The 18,767-nt window shown below is 43.4% G+C and overlaps 2 protein-coding genes and 1 pseudogene across 4 annotated transcripts in view; 1 reads left to right on the top strand and 2 right to left on the bottom strand.

Annotated features, from left to right (window-relative positions):
• LOC106597038 (NACHT, LRR and PYD domains-containing protein 12) overlaps positions 1-18,767 on the top strand; it is a 173,834-nt gene that overhangs the window by 98,934 nt on the left and 56,133 nt on the right. The gene's annotated exons all lie outside the window — the stretch shown is intronic.
• Positions 1-18,767, bottom strand: part of LOC123744234 (NACHT, LRR and PYD domains-containing protein 12) — a 294,132-nt gene that overhangs the window by 252,756 nt on the left and 22,609 nt on the right. The window lies entirely within an intron of this gene.
• Positions 1,775-18,278, bottom strand: LOC123744236 (protein NLRC3-like; annotated as a pseudogene).

Genomic DNA, 18,767 nt, shown 5'->3' with positions numbered 1-18,767 from the left:
AACATCCACATAATAGCTCATACTGAAGATATTTAACTCACACTAGTGACACTATGTTGCAGAGTGGACTGGTTAATCCAACACAGAGCAGCTCCACTCCTCTGTCTTCCAGGTCATTGTAGCTGAGGTCCAGTTCTCTCAGGGGGGAGTTTGGTGTCTGCAGAGAGAGACAACACAACACCACATAAAGAGAGACCTAAGACAACATCATAGCAAGGCAGCAACACATGGCTACACAGCATGGTAGCAACACAACATGACAACAACATGGTAGCAACACAACATGACAACAACATGGTAGCAACACAACATGACAACAACATGATAGCAACACAACATTGTAGCAGCACAAAACATGGTACAAACATTATTGGGCACAGACAACAGCACAAAGGGCAAGAAGGTAGAGACAACAATACATCACACAAAGCAGCCACAACTGTCAGTAAGAGTCTCCATGATTGAGTCTTTGACTGAAGAGACTGAGATAAAACTGTCCAGTTTGAATGTTTGTTGAAGCTCGTTCCAGTCGCTAGCTGCAGCGAACTGAAAAGAGGAGCGAACCAGGGAGGTGTGTGTTTTGGGGACATTTAACAGAATGTGACTGGCAGAACGGGTGTTGTATGTGGAGGATGAGGGCTGCAGTAGATATCTCAGATAGGGAGGAGTGAGGCCTAAGAGGGTTTTATAAATAAGCATCAACCAGTGGGTCTTGCGGTGGGTATACAGAGATGACCAGTTTACAGAGGTGTATAGAGTGCAGTGATGTGTCCTATAAGGAGCATTGGTGGCAAATCTGATGGCCGAATGGTAAAGAACATCTAGCCACTCGAAAGCACCCTTACCTGCCGATCTATAAATTATATCTCCGTAATCTAGCATGGGTAGGATGGTCATCTGAATCAGGGTTAGTTTGGCAGCTGGGGTGAAAGAGGAGCGATTACGATAGAGGAAACCAGGTCTAGATTTAACAGGCCTGATAGAGGAAACCAGGTCTAGATTTAACAGGCCGGTGCTGAAGGAGGACGAGCACCCAGCAACAGTCAACAAAGAGCTATTTTAAAGTTTAATGCTTAAAACCAGCAAATCAAATTGTTTGGGGACAGACTTGGTGGAGACAACCGAGCACTGAAGGTGTTCCTTGGTAAAGATTTCCACTTCACCACCTTTGGAAGATGACTGTCGTTCTGCTGTAGAATTTGTTAATTTTGTCTCGTGTAATAAACTCTATACATTAGTTTATACTGGATTAATCATATATTTTTTTCTAACTTTAATTTTGTTAGTTATATTCCAACATTCCCTCCATCTTGTGCCCAATATCAGTTATTTTTAAGTCTTGGTTCCTATAGTTTATATTTTCTTCTAAACACATACTAACTCACTCAATATATTTAACCTTAGTTTGATATATTTATCACATTTGATGAATGTTTCTGCATAGTTACCAAGATGTTCAAATAATAACTACAAATATATAAACTCTAAAAAGAAAGTGGCTACTGAAGATATTGAACTCACACTAGTGTCTGTATGTTGCAGAGTGGACTGGTTAGTCCAACACAGAGCAGCTCCACTCCTCTGTCTCTCAGGTCATTGTAGCTGAGGTCCAGTTCTCTCAGGGGGGAGTTTGGTGTCTGCAGAGCTGAGGCCAGAGTCTCACAGGATTCATATGTGAGTTCACAGCGATCCAGTCTGGAGAGAGGAGATAATCTGTTAGATATAAAAATCCTTCATTATAATGATACTGTAAACATCAACTCAATAACAGAACTTACAGTGCTCTCTTGCAGGTTTTCACTACCGGCAGCAACCTCTGATAACCTTTCTCTGATGTGTTGTATGTCTTCAGGTCAAACTCCTCCAGCACCTCCTCTGACATCAGTAACAGGTAGGCCAGGGCTGAACATTGGTCAGGTTTTAGTCTTGTTTCTGAAAGAGTTCCTGATCGCAGGGAGGTCTGCATGTCTTCAACTAGAGAGTTGGCACCAAGTTCATTCAGACAGTGGAACAAGTTGATGATCCTTTCTGGTGAGGATTCCCTTTCGATGTTGTTTGAAAGGTACCTGACTGTTCTCTCAACTGTTTCCTCATTGGTCTGTGTTGTACTTCCTGTCTGTGTCAGAAGGCCTCGTAACAGATTCTGATTGGACTCCAGTGAGAGACCCAGAAGGAAGCGGAGGAACAGGTCCAGGTGTCCATTCTCACTCTTCAAGGCCTGGTCCACTGCTCTCCTGTGTAAGTCAGACAACTGGATTGACTCCTTCTCTTTATCATCACTAGTGGGGGAGAAAACATTTTCCTTCTTGTCCAGACATGATTCTAAAGCATGCACTGCTGCTAGAAACTCCTGAATGCTCAGATGCACAAAGCTGTAGACCTTGTCTTGGTACAGCCCAGATTCTTCCTTAAAGATCTCTGTACACAATGCTGAGTACTCTGATGCCTCTGTGACATCAAGGCCACACTCTCTCAGGTCGTCCTCATAGAAGATCAGGTTGCCCTTCTGCAGCTGTTGGAAAGCCAGCTTTGCCAGTTTCAGGATCATCTCTTTGTCTGACTGAGACAGTTCCTTTGGGTTTGTCTCTGTTGCTTTGTTGTACTTCTTGTTCTTCACAATGGTTTGGATGAGCATGAAGTGTGAATACATCTGGGTCAAAGTTTTGGGGACTTCATCCTTCTCTGCCTATTTTAGTATCATCTCAAGGACAGTGGCTGATATCCAACAGAAGACTGGCATGTGGCACATGATGTGGAGGCTCCTTGATGTCTTCATGTGTTTGATGATATCATTGGCCAGATTCTGATCTGGGATTTTCTTCCTGAAATACTCCTCCTTCTGTGGATCATTGAACCCTCGTACCTCTGTCACCTGGTCAACACACTCAGGAGGGATCTGATTGGCTGCTGCAGGCCGTGAGGTTATCCAGACGAGAGCAGAGGGAAGCAGATTCCCCTCGATGAGGTTTGTCAGCAGCACGTCCACTGAGGTTGGCTTCGTGACATCACAGCACTTCTCATTGTTTTTTAAGTCTAGAGGAAGTCGACACTCATCCAGACCATCAAAAATGAAAACAGTTTTGGTTTCACCATCTTCAATGCTGTCAATCTCTTTCAGCTCTGGGAAGTAGTGGGAAAGAAGTTGCATCAGACTGTATTGGTCCTTTTTCAGGTTCAGATCACGGAAAGGAAGAGGCAACATGAAATGAACGTCCTGATTTGCTTTTCCCTCTGCCCAGTCAAGGATGAACTTTTGCACAGAGGCTGTTTTTCCAATGCCAGCGATTCCTTTTGTCAGCACAGTTCTGCTAGGTTTGTCTTGTCGAGGTAAAGGCTTGAAGATGTCGTTGCATTTGATTGGTGTCTCTTGTGTGGTTTGTTTCTTGGATGCCATCTCTATCTGTCTAACCTCATGTTCATTATTGAGCCCTCCACTTCCACCCTCTGTGATGTAGAGCTCTGTGTAGATGTCCTTTAACAGACTTTGGTTTCCATGGTGTCCAATTCCTTCAGATATGTGTTGATACTTGTGTTTCAGTTTAGCCTTAATGTCTTGTTGGACTGTCAGCAGAGTTTGACCTGTAGGAAAACAATGAGAGTTGGGACTCATAACTTTGTGTGTGTTTTATATAGGCCTTTGTACCGTTCTTTGTAATATTGTATGAAATACAGTCTTACTTCTTCCGTCCAGAAGGTTGTGTGTGATATTTAATGGATCCTCACTGTCCAAACTCTCCACTTCCTTATTGTCATCTGGTAATGGTTCCTGGCTGAAAGCAGGTGGCTGATCACTCTTCATTGATAGCAGGCTGGTTGTAGGGGACTCTGCTCTGGGCTTCTGGACACTGAACAAAACAGGGAGACAGATCACCTCATCAATATCTCATCAACTTCATTTTAACAACTGTATAATGGACCTTCTACTGTATAATTCCTGATGTTTCTATTTAAATGAATCCACATTTGGGAAAACAGCAGCACTGAGTGGTATCTACTCTGTCTTTTATAAAGCTAGCCATCTTCAGTTAGCTAGCCATCTTCAGTTAGCTATCCATCTTCAGTTAGCTAGCCATCTTCAGTTAGCTATCCATCTTCAGTTAGCTAGCCATCTTCAGTTAGCTATCCATCTTCAGTTAGCTAGCCATCTTCAGTTAGCTAGCCATCTTCAGTTAGCTAGCCAGCTTCAGTTAGCTAGACATCTTCAGTTAGCTAGCCAGCTTCAGTTAGCTAGCTATCTTCAGTTAGCTTCACATTCCAGGTCCGGCTTCATCCATACTATGATAGTGTATACGTCCGCTGCTAAGTCTAGTAGGCTTATAACTGTATGTCGCACATGGCTAGTCGAACCCCAAACTCTTCAGTTAACTCAGATCTAACTCCACGTATCCTGAATGAAGTGTCTGAGCCACTAGTTGAGGACCTATGAAATCAGATACCATTCCTCTCACACAGATTGGGTCATCCTCCCCTTCATTTGAGGAAGATGACCGATTTAAAGATTGGATAAATCATATAGCTCTGCATTGACATGATTGGTTGACGGTAGGTGGGGGCGGGATGTCCTGTATAAACACAAAATCACTTCCTTGACAACAGCTCTGCACTGCTCCTCAAAGAACAGGAAGTATGAACGCCCTGACTTCTACAAAGGCCGTATCACCGTAAAATGCTGCATGGCAAATGCAGACGTCAGATTGACCATGCAGGGCCTTTATTTTTGTATTTAACCTTTATTTAACTAGGCAAGTCAGGCAAGTCAGCGGTGCTGCAATCTACTGCAGAGATAGCCTGCTGAGTTCTGTCTTACTATCCAGGTCTGTACCCAAACAATTTGAGTTCCTACTTTTAAAAATCCACCTTTCCAGAAACAAGTCTCTCACTGTTGCCGCTTGCTATAGACCACCCTCTGCCCCCAGCTGTGCTCTGTACACCATATGTGAACTAATTGCCCCCCCATCTATCTTCAGAGCTCGTGCTGCTAGGTGACCTAAACTGGGACATGCTTAACACCCCAGCCATCATACAATCTAAGCTTGATGCCCTCAAACTCACACAAATTATCAATGAACCTACCAGGTAAAACCCCAAAGCTGTAAACACGGGCACCCTCATAGATATTATCCTAACCAAATTGCCCTCCAAATACACCTCTGCTGTTTTCAACCAAGATCTCAGCGATCACTGCCTCATTGCCTGCATCCGTAATGGGTCTGTGGTCAAACGACCACCCCTCATCACTGTCAAACGCTCCCTAAAACACTTCAGCAAGCAGGCCTTTCTAATCGACCTGGCCCGGGTATCCTGGAATGATATCGACCTCATCCCGTCAGTAGAGGATGCCTGGTTATTCTTCAAAAGTGCCTTCCTCACCATCTTAAATAAGCATGCCCCATTCAAAAAATGTAGAACTAGGAACAGATATAGCCCTTTGTTCACTCCAGACCTGACTGCCCTTGACCAGCACAAAAACATCCTGTGCATTAGCCCCCATGATATGCAACTTTTCAGGGAAGTTAGGAAGCAATATACACAGGCAGTTAGGAAAGCTAAGGCTAGCTTTTCAAGCAGAAATGTGTATCCTGTAGCACAAACTGAAAAAAGTTCAGGGACACTGTAAAGTCCATGGAGAATAAGAGCACCTCCTCCCAGCGGCCCACTGCACTGAGGCTAGGAAACACTGTCACCACCAATAAATCCACTGTAATTGAGAATTTCAATAAGAATTTTTCTACTGCTGGCCATGCTTTCCACCTGGCTACCCCCTACCCCGGCCAACTGCCTTGCACCCCCCCACAGCAACTCGCCCAAGCCTCCCCCATTTCTCCTTCACCCAAATCCAGATAGCTGATGTTCTGAAAGAGCTGCAAAATCTGGACCCCTACAAATCAGCCGAGCTAGACAATCTGGACCCTCTCTTTCTAAAATTATCTGCTGGAATTCTTGCAACCCCTATTACTAGCCTGTCAACCTCTCTTTCATATCATCTGAGATTCCCAAAGATTGGAAAGCTGCCGCGAACATCGCCCTCTTCAAAGGGGGTGACACTCTAGACCCAAACTGCTACAGACCTATATCTTTAATATCCTACCCTGCCTTTCTAAGGTCTTCGAAAGCCAAGTTAACAAACAGATTACCGACCATTTTGAATCCCACTATACCTTCTCCGCTATGCAATCTGGTCATGGGTGCTGGTCATGGGTGCACCTCAGCCACGCTCGAGGTCCTAAACGATATCATAACTGCCATCGATAAGAGACATTAATGTGCAGCCGTATTCATCGACCTGGCCAAGGCTTTCGACTCTGTCAATCACCACATTCTTATCGGCAGACTCAACAGCCTTGGTTTCTCAAATGACTGCCTTGCCTGGTTCACCAACTACTTCTCTGATAGAGTTCAATGTGTTGAATCGGAGGGCTTGTTGTCCGGACCTCTGACAGTCTCTATGGGGATGCCACAGGGTTCAATTCTCGGGCCGACTCTCTTCTCTGTATACATCAATGATGTCGCTCTTGCTGCTGGTGATTCTCTGATCCACCTCTATGCAGATGACACCATTCTGTATACCTCTGGCCCCTCACTGGACCCTGTGTTAACAAACCTCCAGACGAGATTCAATGCCATTACAACACTCCTTCCGTGGCCTCCAACTGCTCTTAAATGCAAGTAAAACTAAATGCATGCTCTTCAACCAATCGCTGCCCGCACCTGCCCACCCATCCAGCATCACTACTCTGGACGGTTCTGACTTAAAATATGTGGACAACTACAAATACCTAGGTGTCTGGTTAGACTGTAAACTCTCCTTCCAGACTCACATTAGTCATCTCCAATCCAAAATTAAATCTAGAATCGGCTTCCTATTTCGCAACAAAGCATCCTTCACTCATGCTGCCAAACATACCCTCATAAAACTGACCATCCTACCGATCCTCGACTTTGGCGATGTCATTGACAAAATAGCCTCCAACACTCTACTCAACAAATTGGATGCAGTCTATCACAGTGCCATCCGTTTTGTCACCAAAGCCCCATATACTACCCACCACTGCGACCTGTACGCTCTCGTTGGCTGGCCCTCGCTTCATTCTCGTCGCCAAACCCACTGGCTCCAGGTCATCTATAAGTCTTTGCTAGGTAAAGCCCCGCCTTATCTTAGCTCACTGGTCACAATAGCACCACCCACCCGTAGCACACGCTCCAGCAAGTATATCTCACTGGTCACCCTCAAAGCCAATTCCTCCTTTGGCCGCCTTTCCTTCCAGCTCTCTGCTGCCAATGACTGGAACGAACTGCAAAAATCACTGAAGCTGGAGACACATATCTCCCTCACTAGCTTTAAGCACCAGCTGTCAGAGCAGCTCACATTTCACTGCACCTGCACATAGCCCATCTGTAAATAGCCCATCCAACTACCTCATCCCCATACTGTATTTATTTATTTATCTTGCTCCTTTGCACCCCAGTATCTCTACTTGCACGTTCATCTTCTGCAAATCTACCATTCCAGTGTTTAATTGCTATATTTTAATTACTTCGCCACCATGGCCTATTTATTGCCTTAACTCCGTTATCCTACCTCATTTGCACACACTATATAGCCTTTTTCTACTGTATGTTTGTTTATTCCATGTGTAACTATGTTGTTGTATGTGTCGATCTGCTTTGCTTTATCTTGGCCAGGTCGCAGTTGTAAATGAGAACTTGTTCTCAACTAGCCTACCTGGTTAAATAAAGGTGAAAAATTAATTTTTTTTAAATAAAAATCTTATTTATAATGACAGCCTACCAAAACCTTCTATGGATGATATGTCTACAGCCACAATGCAACAAGCTGTTAAACAGATTGGTGTGCTTATGAAAGCAAAGCATCCTAAGTCGGCATTAACGCTAAGTAATAAAATAAAGGAGGAACTTCTAAAAACCTATTTCACAACATAGTCTGCTGAACTTGCAAGATAACTTTTCTTTGATTGTGATTTCGGCCCAAATGAACATTTGTTACTGCCTCATTGTAACGCCCTGGCCATAGAGAGGGGTTTTTGTTCTTTATTTTGGTTAGGCCAGGGTGTTACATTGGGTGGGCGTTCTATGTTCATTTTTCTATGTTTTTGTATTTCTTTGTTTTGGGCCGTGTGTGGCTCCCAATCAGGCACAGCTGTAGTTTGTTGTTGCTGATTGGGAGTCACACATAAGTAGCCTGTTTTTCCTTTGGGTTTTAGTGGGTGATTGTATTCTGTAAGTGTGTTTTCCTGACAGAACTGTTTCTGGTCGTTTTTGTTTCGTTTTGTATTGTGTTCGTTCAGTCAATTAAAATTCTAATGATGAACACATCCTCCGCTGCACCTTGGTCTAATTCTGACGACGGCCGTTACACTCATGGATTTGATATTTCAGCATTATCTCAACGAAGTGTTCGGTGTTCGACTAGCAATGTGCCTCATTCACGAGCAGTTAAAAGCCTGCTAGAGTGAAAAGGCTCTGCATGGTCAATCTGCCGTCTGCATTGACCAGAAGTCAGGGCATTCATACTTCTTCACTTTGCTGAGTAGAGCAGAGCTGTTGATCAGGAAGTTTAAACCTCCCGCCCCCACCTACCATCAACCAATCATGTCAATGCGGAGCTATACGGAGCCCGCCACATTGTTGCAAAATTTGGGAGGTGCATGGCATCTCCGTACAAAGCTCAATTTGGCCTCCAAGCCTCTGGAGGTTCCACAATTGCTTAACTGATCAAATCAAATGTATTTATAAAGCCATTCTTACATCAGCTGATATCTCAAAGTGCTGTACAAAAACCCAGCCTAAAACCCCAAACAGCAAGCAATGCAGGTGTAGAAGCACGGTGGCTAGGAAAAACTCCCTAGAAAGGCCAGAACCTAGGAAGAAACCTAGAGAGGAACCAGGCTGTGAGGGGTGGCCAGTCCTCTTCTGGCTGATCCTCCGAACCGTATACCACATTGCCAGATCAAGCAGAAATTGGCTTTAATAGCGGCAGGCGGGTGAGCAATTTCCACCGTCGTAGTATGGATGAAGCCTGACCTGGAATGTGACGCTAACTGAAGCTGGCTAAGTGAAGCGGGCTAACTGAAGCTGGCTAACGGCAGCTGGCTAACTGAGGCTGGCTAACTGAAGCTGGCTAACTGAAGCTGGCTAGCTTTATAAATGCCTGAGTAGATGTAGCTGTAGCTTGCTTCGTAGTGTAACACTTAGGTTAATTCTGAAGGATTCGTTGCCATAGAGATGTACCTGGCTAAAAGATGAGACACTCGTGGTACTGGGTATCTCGAGTTGAACTCAGAGCAGTGGCATGTATTCATGGATGCCAGGCTTCCCCAAAAAATTGACCAATAGAAAAAAAATACAAAGAATAAAACCATTCATCTTACGCCTCTCTGCGTTTCATAATGTTCCTTCAATTCACAAGAGGCTGAATATATCTCAGAGGAGAAGGCATCTGAGTGAGTGAAACAGCGCCCCCTCTGTCTCTAAACATGTAGGACATCTATTCAATTCAATTCAATTCAAGGGGCTTTATTGGCATGGGAAACATATGTTTACTGTTACGAACCTCTTTGGCCCAGCGGTCTAGGGGGGATGGATACGAGACCCGTAACATAAATCATGCAAATTATAATCGTGACATGTAACAGTGAGAACCAAAAACCACAGACAACTGAAATCTACCGTCAAACTCAAAAGGTTTATTTTAAACACACGGTAAAGGGGTGTGGGAAAAGGGGCTGAGCTGGACCCAAGCAACGAAACAATAATCCAAAACCACCCCTAAGCTAGACTAGCCTATTTCAACAACAGCTAGCTAACTAACCAAAAATACAGTGGGTGGTCCGCCCAGTTCTAACTATGGTACTTAGACACAGTATTCCTACGGGTAATGTATGCCCATGGGCGACTTGTCTTGGTACCCCCTTTTCCCACCAAACAAACAATCAGTCAAATAACAAAACAATACTCACAGGATTACCGGACAAATGTGACATGTAGTTTGCAAAAACAAAAGAGATCAATACAGAGAGAGAGAGACACGGGGAGATAGAGATTGGACACAAGAGCGAATGAGCACAAAGATTGATCACAGAGTGAGAATGAGCTCGCGAGATAAAAATGAGCTCTGGGAGAAAACAACTGACTGGGTTTTTAAACCAAGGGAAAGGGACTGTGATTGGTTGAGGGAGAAGGAACAGGTGTCTTCTGATTGGGGACTGATGATTGTCACCTGTGATGGGGAGAAGGAGAGAAAAGAAACACACAGGATACACACTTGTATCCGTAACACTCCCACCCTTAAAAGAGCAACCCCCAGGGGGGATTGCGACTAAAAGTATGTACACAGTTTATACAAAAGTATCTACAATGAATACTCACAAAATCAAAGTCAATCTTCCGAAACATACAAAAATTATTACACACGAGCGCCAGCTAATACGGTGTTAACCAGTCGTTGAAAAGTGGCTGGTGCATTTCGCATCCCAAAAGCCATGACAGAGTATTGTAGGAAGTTGTCTGGGGTAACAAAGGCAGAAATCTCAGAAGCACGTGAGGTTAACGGAACCTGCCAGTAACCTTTTAAGAGGTCCAACTTAGTTACATAAGTAGCAGCACCAACAGTGTCAATACAGTCGTCCAGTCTGGGTAACGGGAAAGAATCTGGCAATGTGACAGAATTTACCTTTCGATAATCCGTACATAACCTGGACGTACCATCAGGTTTAGGAACCAGAATGCAAGGAGAACTCCAAGGGCTTGAACTTGGCGTGGCCAGGTCATTTTCCAACAAATATTTCACTTCATCCCTCATTATCTTCCTCTTAGAAGCATTGACACGATATGGGTGTTGCTTGATAGGGGCAGCATTTCCAACATTAATGTCATGTTTCAACACATTTGTGCGAGTAGGAACGTCATTAAAGAGACATGGAAAACTGTGGAGTAGCCTCACAATATCGTCGGCCTGTCCTTCCGTTAAGTGAACCAGACCTGACTGGAGAGACATCAGCATTTCTGAGTTGGGCAATCTAACACACTGCTGCTGAGTATTGCGCAACTCCAATCCATCTCCATCAACATCATCAATATGACAGTCCACTATCATAGCCGTAGAAGCAGCAGAAATAGCAGTAACTTCCGCTGTGGTTGAACCATCTACCTGGGTGATGGGTCGGGTTTGGTATGCTTTCAACATGTTAATGTGGCACACGAGATTGCCGTTTTCTATCAGGAGTTTGAAGCACATAATCAGTTTCACTTAACTTCTTTTCAATCAAATAAGGACCAGAGAAACGAGCTGACAGTGAAGATCCTGGAACAGGCAATAACACCAGCACTTGGTCACCTGGCTGTAGTGGACGAGAAACAGCCTGTTTATCATAGTGTCTTTTCATACTTGTTTGTGAGGAAGACAGAGCTTCCTTAGCGAGAGCACAGGCTTGGTGTAGGCGCTCACGAAAGCGACTAACGTAGTCCAACACATTCTCTTCTTCCGTACACAACTCTTGGGACAAAAACTGTTCTTTAAGGACTTTCATTGGTCCTCTCACTGTGTGACCAAACACTAGTTCAGCTGGGCTGAACCCTAGGGACTCCTGTACAGTTTCACGAGCAGCAAACAAAACTAGAGGAACTCCCTCATCCCAATCTTTCTCAGATTCCAAACAATATTTACGTAGCATAGACTTCCAGTGTCTGATGCCATCGTTCAAGCGCACCCTGAGACTCTGGGTGATATGCGCTTGATACACGGTGCGCAACTGACAAGGATTTTAACACCTGCTTGAAGAGCTTTGACAGGAAATTTGTACCTTGATCAGTTTGTACCACCTTAGGTAACCCGAATGTCGTGAAGAACTTAATTAAGGCTTTACTCACCACTGGAGCTGTAATCCTTCTCAGAGGAATGGCTTCGGGGTATCTTGTTGCCATACACATTATCGTTAACAGAAACTGGTTACCCGATTTTGTCTTCGGTAACGGTCCAACACAATCAACCACCACATGTTCAAATGGTTCACCTATGACAGGTATAGGACAAAGAGGAGCAGGAGGAATAACCTGATTTGGTTTTCCTGTAACCTGACATGTGTGACATGTCCGACAGAACTGAGCCACATCTTGTTTTAAACCTGGCCAAAAGAAATGTCGAAGGATCCGATCATAAGTCTTCGTGATCCCTAAGTGTCCAGACCACTGGTGATCATGAGCAAGGGATAACACATTGTGTCGAAAGGCTGTAGGAATCACTATTTGGTAAACAGCATTCCAATCTCCCCTCCGCGCCACCATGGGATGTCCATTTACGCATGAGGAGATTACCATCAAGAAAGTAAGCCACATTCTTCTTCTTTACCTCTTCCAATGAGACAACACTAGAAAAACATTTAGCAAGCTTGTTGTCAACCTTCTGGTTAGCAATCAGCTGCTCACGAGTGACTGGTAACTGTATTGCCTCAGCAATAAGTTCAACATACTTCGATTCTTCCCTTGTCTGTTTGTCAGAGGTGATCAGCTTCGCAGAGGTAGTACACAACCCATCCTCTTGATCATCTTCTTTGAACAGAACAGTGTTCGACAAATCTATCACGTCACCCACTTGTCTTGCCTGAGCACGAGTGACAGCACAAGCGGGGAACACATGGGGATAACTCTGTGCCAACTCATTGGAGAGAGTGGTCACTTTTATCCAACACTTCCAATACGGGTACTACCTTTCCTCCAGCAATATCGTTACCCATTATAAAGGTCACACCTTTTACTGGCAACATAGGACGTACCCCCACTCTGAATATTCCACTGATCAACTCAGAGTGTACATTCACAAAGTGCAATGGCACTGGGACAAAACCCATTTCAATACCCTGAACTAACACACTGGAACCACAGTATGTATTGTCGGATAAGGGCAACACATCAGACAATATAAATGACTGTGCCGCACCAGTATCTCTAAGGATTTTAACAGGACGCTGAGATGCTTCGTCATTCGCTATGGACACAAACCCCTCGAAAATGAACGGTTCGTAACTGCGGTCGGGTACTGAGACTTTCAAACTACATTTACCCTGAGGCACTGGTTTCGTTTCAGACCTCACAACAGTACGAATTAGCCCAACACCTGTCGGCGGCTTTTGCACGAATAGGCATCCCTTGTTTGCGTTTTAGTAGGAAGCAATCATTAATCATATGTCCCACTTTATGACAATAGAAACAGGGACGCTCATTTTTCTGGCGTGCTTGATATACTGCGGGCCGACCAGGACTAAAAGTAGGCAACTCAGTAGCTCTACTCTCAGTATGAGCCGAAAACACACTCTTGTGCGTCAACACAAACTCGTCTGCCAACACAGACGCTTCTGACAGGGAGGATACTTTCTGTTCATTTAGGTATACTACAATGCGTTCGGGTAAACAATTTTTAAACTCTTCCAACAAAATTAACTCCCGGAGAGAGTTGAAATCAGTTACCTTACTAGCAGCATGCCATTTATCAAACAGATTTCCCTTGTCTCTAGCAAACTCCACATAAGTCTTATTAGAAGACTTTCTATGAGACCTAAATCTCTGTCGGTATGCCTCAGGCACAAGCTCATAAGCGCGAAGAACGGTAGCTTTGACCACTTCATAGTTCAAACTATCTTCCAGAGGTAGCGCTGATAAAACCTCTTGGGCTTTACCAGTTAATTTACATTGTAGCAATAAACACCATACTTCTTCAGGCCATTTCAAGGCTACAGCTATACGTTCAAACACACAAAAATAGGAGTCAACCTCTGACTCTCTAAACAAAGGTACTAAGGCAATCTGCCTACCAATGTCAAACGTGTTGGAAGCTACAGCTGGTGAGGACGACTCACTAACAGGCACAGTAGGAACGAAGGCTAGCCTCGCTGTCTCTGCTTCCAGTTCCATTTGGCGCATTTTGAAATCCATCTGCCGCTGTTCTCTTTCTTTTTCAGCCTCTATTTTACAGATTTCCAACTGCCGCTGTTCTCTTTCTTTTTCTGCCTCAAGTTTACACATTTCTAACTGGAGATTTTCTCGCCTAATTTGGGCTCTCTCTTCTGCCTCCAGTTGAAACTGTATAGAACGGACATCCCTTCTGGCATCACCAGTTGACAGTGGGGAGAGTGGATCAAAACGGGGCAATGTAGCTGGAGCTTTAGCCTCGCCTTCGGTCTCAGACACCGACGGGTTTACAGGAGCAGCAACATCCCCTACAGGGGTAGTAGGTTCAGGCAGCGGTAACACAAGCACCTCCTCTTCTAACAATACATTTAACACTAGTTTCTTAACCTCCGCCTTAACTAAATTGTGAGAAATAGACAATGAATAATGTTCTGCCAAGGTCATTAAATCAATTTTACGACATTTATTAAACACCTCCCACAAAGGGTTATCCAAAAAGGATTTCAACTCAAAAGTAGCCATCTTGAACTACTACCAAACACAAAAGCCAACAAATAGCAAACACTAATGCTTATGACGCTCAACACTGACTAACCACACAATAACAATCTGCATGAGCGGTATGGGCGTCAGTAATGACAGATCCTGGATGAGCTCCCACTTATGTTACGAACCTCTTTGGCCCAGCGGTCTAGGGGGGATGGATACGAGACCCGTAACATAAATCATGCAAATTATAATCGTGACATGTAACAGTGAGAACCAAAAACCACAGACAACTGAAATCTACCGTCAAACTCAAAAGGTTTATTTTAAACACACGGTAAAGGGGTGTGGGAAAAGGGGCTGAGCTGGACCCAAGCAACGAAACAATAATCCAAAACCACCCCTAAGCTAGACTAGCCTATTTCAACAACAGCTAGCTAACTAACCAAAAATACAGTGGGTGGTCCGCCCAGTTCTAACTATGGTACTTAGACACAGTATTCCTACGGGTAATGTATGCCCATGGGCGACTTGTCTTGGTACCCCCTTTTCCCACCAAACAAACAAACAGTCAAATAACAAAACAATACTCACAGGATTACCGGACAAATGTGACATGTAGTTTGCAAAAACAAAAGAGATCAATACAGAGAGAGAGACACGGGGAGATAGAGATTGGACACAAGAGCGAATGAGCACAAAGATTGATCACAGAGTGAGAATGAGCTCGCGAGATAAAAATGAGCTCTGGGAGAAAACAACTGACTGGGTTTTTAAACCAAGGGAAAGGGACTGTGATTGGTTGAGGGAGAAGGAACAGGTGTCTTCTGATTGGGGACTGATGATTGTCACCTGTGATGGGGAGAAGGAGAGAAAAGAAACACACAGGATACACACTTGTATCCGTAACATTTACATTGCCAAAGCAAGTGAAAAAGATAATAAACAAAAGTGAAATAATCAATAAAAAATTAACAGTAAACATTACACTCACACGTTTCAAAGGAATGGACATTTTAAATGTCATATTATGGCTATGTACAGTGTTATAACGATGTACAAATGGTTAATGTACAAAAGGGAAAATAAATAAACATGAATATGGGTGTCATGGGCGTCGTAAGGATTGGACCAAGGCGCAGCGGGTAAAGTGCTCTTCTTCTTAATTTATTTAAAGAAAACACTTAAACAAAAGACGAAAACAGTTCCATAAGGCTCCCAGGCTATACAGAAAATAACCACCCACAAAACACAAGTGAAACAAACACAACTAAATATGGCCTCCAATTAGAGACAACAACAACCAGCTGCCTCTAATTGGAGGTCATTGCCAAAAACCAACATAGAAATAGAAAACTAGATTTAAACATAGAAATAGAAAACATAGAACCTAAACCAAAAACACCAAAACACACAAAACAAACACCCCTGCCACGCCCTGACCAAACTACAATGACAAATAACCCCTTTTACTGGTCAGGACGTGACAATGGGTTGTATTTACAATGGTGTTTGTTCTTCACTGGTTGCCCTTTTCTTGTAGCAACAGGTCACAAATCGTGCTGCTGTGATGGCACACTGGTATTTCACCCAGTAGATATGGAAGTTCATCAAAATTGGATTTGTTTTGGAATTCTTTGTGGGTCTTTGTAATCTGAGGGAAATATGTGTCTCTAATATGGTTATACATTTGACAGGTTAGGAAGGGCAGCTCAGTTTCCACCTCATTTTTGTGGGCAGTGTGCACAAAGCCTGTTTTCACTTGAGAGCCAGGTCTGCCTATGGCAGCCTCTCAATAGCAAGGCCATGCTCACTGACTCTGTACATAGTCAAAGCTTTCCTTAATTTTGGGTCAGTCGCGGTGGTCAGGTATTCTGCCACTGTGTACTCTGTAGCATTGAAGACAAGGGAAGCCAGAGAGCATCTGGCATTCCTTGACAAAAAGAGTATACAAAAATTAGCCAATCAGCGTTGAGCTAAACTGAGTGAGCTTAACTGTGAATGGTCCTGGCACACAAAAAAAAGTGTCAAGGGAAGCCAGTTTGGATTTGGCTTCACTCCTATCAAATCCCACTGAGAGCATATTTCATTGACAGAAGAACTTGAATTGTTGCACCTCGTTGTGGCTTGCTTTCCAGCTAGGTAAATCTTGCCCTTTCCTAAATTAGCCATGGATGGAGATAGGGATTTGGACTTGTGGTTTTACTTACTTCTCCGTAATGGCTAACGATTATAACGGCGATTCTGATCCAACCATTCATTCATTAAAGTGGGTACTGTGTGACAGGGTGATAGACTGTTTTGTCAACATGAAAGACAGGAGGATGGCATTTGTGTTTCTTTACAAGTAGGGTGAGTCAACATTATCTTTTTACTTCCACACACACAGCCACATCATATTTAGCTTATGTTGATTGGACTAAATTATTTTTGGTTGAACTGGTGTTGGAACAGTGGAAGCAGCTCCTGTTTTCTTTGTGACTTGCTGTAACTCTCTGTGGTTCTAAATCAATAGTTGTTCAGTGGTCAGAAAATGTCAGAAACATTAACTTGACCATGCTGTAGGTCATGTAACTGTTTGTTACATGCAATATGCTTTGTGGACTTCACTGGACAGAGGTTTCTATCCGGTTTTGTGATAAAACAAAGGTGTGGTTGAATTTATTCTGCCACTGTGTCTTATTGTCTAGGCCTTTAGTCCTATATATCACAGTGTCTTATTGTCTCAGCCTTCAGTCCTATATATCACAGTGTCTTATTGTCTCAGCCTTTAGTCCTATATATCACAGTGTCTTATTATCTCAGCCTTTAGTCCTATATATCACTGTGTCTTATTATCTCAGCCTTTAGTCCTATATATCACTGTGTCTTATTGTCTCAGACTTTAGTCCTATATATCACTGTGTCTTATTGTCTCAGACTTTAGTCCTATATATCACTGTGTCTTATTGTCTCAGGCTTTAGTCCTATATATCACTGTGTCTTATGTCTCAGCCTTTAGTCCTATATATCACTGTGTCTTATTATCTCAGCCTTTAGTCCTATATATCACGGTGTCTTATTATCTCAGCCTTTAGTCCGATATATCACTGTGTCTTATTGTCTAGGCCTTTAGTCCTATATATCACTGTGTCTTATTGTCTCAGCCTTTAGTCCTATATATCACTGTGTCTTATTGTCTCAGCCTTTAGTCCTATATATCACTGTGTCTTATTGTCTAGGCCTTTAGTCCTATATATCACATTGTCTTATTGTCTAGGTCTTTAGTCCTATATATCACTGTGTCTTATTGTCTCAGCCTTTAGTCCTATATATCACTGTGTCTTATTGTCTAGGCCTTTAGTCCTATATATCACTGTGTCTTATTGTCTCAGCCTTTAGTCCTATATATCACGGTGTCAAGGCATATGAATTAACAGGTTACAGAGCAAACAATGAAATGATCACAACACATGGGTTTTAATATGGCTGCCTCCCCCAGTGATTTTACCCACACACCGCTACTGATTCAGAGTTGACCACATTTGACTCTCTAACTCCTCATATCTGATTAACAGTGATTTGTTGACACCGGAGGGAGAAGAGCATCCGGCAGCGTGTGCAACGATGTCCGAGAGGGAAAGAGAACTGTGTTCATTGTTTGTAGTAACATCTTTGTTGTTGTAACATCCCAAACAGATGGTTTCACCGTTAAGGAATCTAGCTTTAAGAGAACTGTATATATTTACAATTAATCGCTTACCTCTTAGAACTGGTGTCTTGAGTCATTTTAGAGGCAGTGGTCCCCTCCTCTCTCTCCCCAGAGAGACTCATTTTAGAGGCAGTGGTCTCCTCCTCTCTCTCCCCAGAGAGACCCGTTTTAGAGGCAGGGGTCTCCTCCTCTCTCTCCCCAGACAGACTCATTTTAGAGGCAGTAGTCCCCTCCTCTCTCTCCCCAGAGAGACTGATTATAGAGGCAGTGGTCTAGTCCTCTCTCTCCCCAGAGTGACTCATAATAGATGTAAGTCACAGCTCACTCAGCTACAATAAGAAATAACAGAACAGTCAATATTTCTGAACATTGAAGAACCAATAACAATGACAACACTTTTACGGTCTGTGGTCAGAGTTTAAACAGAGACTTCATGTTGCATTTAAACATTTACAGTCCAATCTGTTATTACTTTGACCTGGATCTCCATTAGCTAGTCTACCTGGTTGGATCCCCTCACTCCATAACAACAGCTGTCTACATGGGCTCCACACACAACTAAAATACATTATAGACATCTACTTTACATTGAAAGACGGTAGTAGACATTATAATGTGCAATCAATCGCCTATAACAACTCTATACCTCATAGTCTATAACATCACATAT

The sequence above is a fragment of the Salmo salar genome, chromosome ssa08, assembly GCF_905237065.1.
Source record: "Salmo salar chromosome ssa08, Ssal_v3.1, whole genome shotgun sequence".
In the NCBI taxonomy this organism is placed as follows: Eukaryota; Metazoa; Chordata; class Actinopteri; order Salmoniformes; family Salmonidae; genus Salmo; species Salmo salar.
Note: the sequence above shows the minus strand (reverse complement) of the source record. Positions and strands in the feature narration are given on the sequence as shown.